This window comes from Cantharellus anzutake (genome assembly GCF_015039405.1).
Source record: "Cantharellus anzutake strain C23 chromosome Unknown EI90scaffold_117, whole genome shotgun sequence".
NCBI lineage: Eukaryota > Fungi > Basidiomycota > Agaricomycetes > Cantharellales > Hydnaceae > Cantharellus > Cantharellus anzutake.
The window spans coordinates 249,648-254,524 of record NW_024067067.1 but is presented as its reverse complement, the minus strand read 5'-3'; positions in this window follow the sequence as shown (position 1 = coordinate 254,524).

The window sequence follows — 4,877 nt, the reverse complement described above, 5'->3', positions numbered from 1 at the left end:
ATCGACAGGATTTGCCCCGTTCGAATTAATCTACGGCCATATGCCAAAAATGTGCCTAACAGCACCACTCTCGGACTACCCGGGAATAAACGACTTTGCTCAAAAAGCGAAGGAAAACCTCATGGCAGCACACGACGCGATAATACATAATCGCGCTGCTCAAACAATCCAGGCGAATAAGAAAAGACGCCCGGACCCGCCTTTGAAAAAAGGCGAGCTTGCATACTTATCCACAGATAAGCTGAACCTACCCAAAGGCAGGGCAGGAAAACTAAAGCCCCTATACATAGGGCCTTATGAAATCCTGGAAACATTTCCAGAAACGTCCAACTACGTCCTCAAGTTGCCACCACAACTTGAACAACGCGGAATCCACCCAAGATTCCATGTATCCCGGCTAGCACCTCACGAGCCGAATGACCAGGAAACCTTCCCAAATAGGGAAGTAAACATATTCTACGATTTCGGGGAAGACCCTGATCGCGAAGCAGTAGTTCGCGAAATCCTAAACCACGCGTGGGTTCACAACGAACTCTGGTTTAAGGTTAAATGGGAACTAGGGGACACCACATGGGAACCCCTAGGAAATTGCGACGACCTCGTCCACCTGGACGAGTACCTCACCTTACAAAATGTAAGGGAACCAGAAAAACTCCCTATCAAAGAAGACAGGGAACTCTCGGCATTATTACGCCCCCAAAAACGGAGGCGGAAGAAGTAAAGCCGAGGGACGATGGCCCACAGCCAAGAGCGTGGGAAAGTTCTGGGCGAGTAACTCGCCCGGACAGCCACACCATGTACAAGAAATCACATGGCTAGGCAAGCAACTCGCCTAGACCACGTGAACCACAGGCTCACGTGCAAAAGAACACACAACCGCGGCGAATCCCATGCACACAAGAACGAAGACCCCTCCCACCGCCACGAGTAACATAACGACGAGATGTCGTTCTCTGGGGGAGGCAACCCTCGGTTCGATCCAAACAAACCGCCGGATATCGAAATACGACAACCCGGGGAGCAAGGCTCCCCGGAACAACAACAACACCAGGCGCAGATAAGCGCCATGGATTACACGACGCACGCAGCACAAATGAGTGCTGCGAACCATCAACCATCCGTGTTGCCAACAGGCATCGCACACCCCCAGCCTCCCCAAAGAGGCTTCCAACCATACGCGGTGCAAACTGCACCGATGGTGCAACAAGCGCCATTCCAGGGGCAGCATTTGCTGCTGCAGCCCCAGGCATACTCCCCAGGGAACTTCCCTGGCCAGATCAACCCCTGGTTTAGCCAATTCGGCCCAGGTCCAACAACGCCCCAGCCAAATGCAGGCTGGGAATCAGCCATCGCGTCAGCGGTAGCTGCTCAGACAGGTCAACTCCGTGAGGAGCTGAAAGAAATGAAGTCCCTCGTAGGAGGGAGACGAGGGAGCGACAGCGGCTCCTCGTCCAGACCGTCCAAGCGGGCATGGTCTAATAACTCGAGGGCGTCAGAAGACGCCTGCGACCATTGCGCCCACTGGAGGCGCGAATACAATAGAGCACGAAGAGATGCTGAGGGCATCTTTGACTCTCTGAAAGACGCAGAGAGAGAAGTCGATCTCCAAAAAAGGGAGATCGAATTACTGAAACGCGAGCTCAGAGAGGCACGCGCACTGGCAGACCTCGCTGCCAAACCCATCATGACGGGGGCCTCCCAGGTCAGGGGGAGGGGATACGGTTCCGGGCCTCATGAGGCGCGACCCCAAATGGGGACTAGCGCATCAAGGGGTGGGGCACCGACTATCCCGCCACCCCATGGGCAGGCGACCCTGTCCGGGTTGCATAAAGGCCCGCCCTCAGAGGGGCAAACCCATGTCGAGGGGAAGAGGGAGAGTGGTAGGCAACCGACGGCAGACCCTAAAACGGGGACCACTGCCAGAGGCGGCGGGCCACTGAGTACCTCAGCACCCTATGGGCAAGCCACCCTGCAGGGAAGTGTCCACATGCTATACGAGACCGCCGAACTCAACGAGTTCGGCAAAGTCGAAGCTCCAGTCGACATAACAATCGACCCCAACTTCCCCATGAGGAGAATAGTGGGGTCAGAAGCGGCGCATGACGCCGCATACGCTTGGTGGACAAGCGTGAGTGGGAAAGAATTCGTACACTGGTACGAACAGGCTGAAGCCGCCTTCAAAAGCGGCAAGGTACACAGAACCCTTTGCGAAAAAGCGAAGGAAACCGAGAAATACTTCTTGGGACTCCCGAGCATCGCAAGACTCGCGGAGGAATATAATTCCCCGGAGAACAAGGGAAAAATCTCCTGGGAAAGTCTAGGCAAAGCTGCCTACTTAAAGTCCCAGTTCAAACCACTCAGGACTCCTGAGGAACGTGCTGCAAGAACGGCGGAGCGGGAAGCGAAAGCTTCCAAATACCGGGAAAGAGACGCAAGTCTCCGAGCTGGACAACCAGCCCAACGACCATCCTTCCCCACGGGAAGAACGGTAAACCTACCGTACTCTACACCTGAGCCAAGCAGCTCAGGAACACAACAACCCGCTCCCACCCAGGGAGCACCCACTTCGTCGAGCCCACAGCCCGACAATGTAGCCCAGGCTACGTCATCGCATCCGACGCAGCAATCGGATGTCCAGATGAACAACCTGGAGGAAAACCCTCCTCCGGGGCAATGAATCCACCCTTGAGAGAAGGGAGAGTGACATGGTAATACGCCATCGAGGCGCCCGTGAAAACACCCCCCCCAACTCGAGGCCCCGCACACAATACTGTATGCGAGGAACCGCAAGTAACAATTGCGGAAATCTCCACTCCGCCAAAAGACCCACACCCACCACCACTCGTGTGTAAACACCACTTACACACGAACCCTCACAGAACAAGTGAGGAACACCAAAGAAATACAACCTTTGGGTCGAAATCCATTTTCGACAAACTCCACCACTTCTTTCTTCTCTCCCTGCGATACCAATGTATCGCCGTTCACTTCAAAGTAACGGCCCACACTCATTCAAACCCCTTCTCTTCCTTTCACCAACATGTACAAAATCGCCCACTTTAAAGTGGCGACAACAGAAACACTCATTGATAATTCCAAACTCAATGTAAACCAACTATTAAAATTCTGTTTTTATTCACTATCAACTTTGTATGCGTCGCATATGCAACGCAAGGGGGGAGAATGTCAGGGCAATAGCCCTGAACCCCGAGTCACATGTAAACTAGATAGATATAGTCACGTGGACAAGCGGGAACCTCCGGGTAACCGCTTACACACCACCGTAAAATACATCATCTTGTGTCACTTACGGCTTTGTGTGCTGAGCAACCCCAAAGACCTCACACTGGGGGTGGACGATCATATTCCCATCGATCGTGATTGGTGATGTAGTGAGCTATTAAAGGATTGATGGTAGGTAGTCAGAGATGCCAGGACGGATGGGTCAGCCACGGGTACTTGGCACTCCTCAATGGAGCGTACCGTGTGCGAGGTTGCGCCTTGTGAGATGGGTGAGAACTTCGTATAGTTGCCATCAGGTACTTGGCGTTCGCAGTGCGAACATACCGGTAGCGGGTTGATGTCATAAGCATGCAATGAGGACTGACTAGTAGGGCCTTTGGTGACTTGGCGTTCCCAAAGGGAACGTACCATTGGCGGGGAAACATGATGACTGGCGAAGGAGGGAACAGACAGTGGATGGGTGGCGACTTGGCGTTCGCGTAGCAAATGTGCTGGCATCACGGGAACGTGGGCCTCATAGTATTCACGATCTCCATGATCGTGAGGTGACGTCGTATGTTGAGTACTGGGGGAGAGCAGAGTGACGAGGACCCATAGGGTACAGATTCGATAGGATGATACACATGTCGAGAGTCTTCAACTCTTGACCTCGAGTTCTCGCGGTGAGGGCTGTTAGAGGACTCGATATAACCAGACTTATAAGACATATTGAGAGTTGTACAGTCACACGAGTTCAGTTGAGTCACAGGGAGGGTTGTTACAGAAGACAGTACACGAGACAGTTGCAGAGCAGTTGTTTGTTAGCAGGAACCGCCTTCGGCGGTTTCCGTACAAGACGTGTGACTATCTACAAATGGTAAGGTCGCAGGAAATCCCGTGAAACACAAATAACCTCGGCCAGCACCAAAACCCCAATGGGGAAAGCTTTGCACGAGGGGGGGAAAGGGGTAGAACGGGTAAGGAGGTGTCAGGGCATACACCCTGACCTAGCCCATACCGCATCCACACCCGCACCCGCACCCGCACCCGCACCCGCACCCGTGACTGCACCCGGTTGTTGCACTCCCCGCGCGCGCCCTGTGCCGGATGCCCAGTGCGGCCGGATGGCCCGGACCTCGGGTCTCGGGTCTCATGTGACTTCCGGATATCTCCGGAAGTTTTCGATGTATTGTGGCCACTGTGGGAAGATGAGAAGTTAACTTCCTTCTCATCTCTGACCCACAGTAGGCAAGTTGTATATACTTGCCTCTCTTTTATATACCATCTCTGACCCACAGTAGGTTGTGCCCTGGACAGGGCTAGTTACACCTAGGACTGTGGACCATAGGGGAGGGTCATGGGGACCCGGGAGTCGTCCCCTGACAGGAGGATAGGGTATCGGGATAGAGGGCGGAAGAGAGAAAGAGGGGAGGAACGATAGAGAGGGGAAGTCTTTGACCATGCGACGGATATGGTCGTTGGAGACTCCGTATCTGTAACACCTGGCCTGGGCACCTCAGGTGGCTTCCCGCTGTGCCCAGTACACATGCCTGTGCCAGATGCCCTCAGGATCTCCCACAGAGACACCCAGGTGGTTACAGCTGTGTGAGGTCTTAGGGTGGCTCAGCACACAAGGCTGTAAGTGATACAAGATA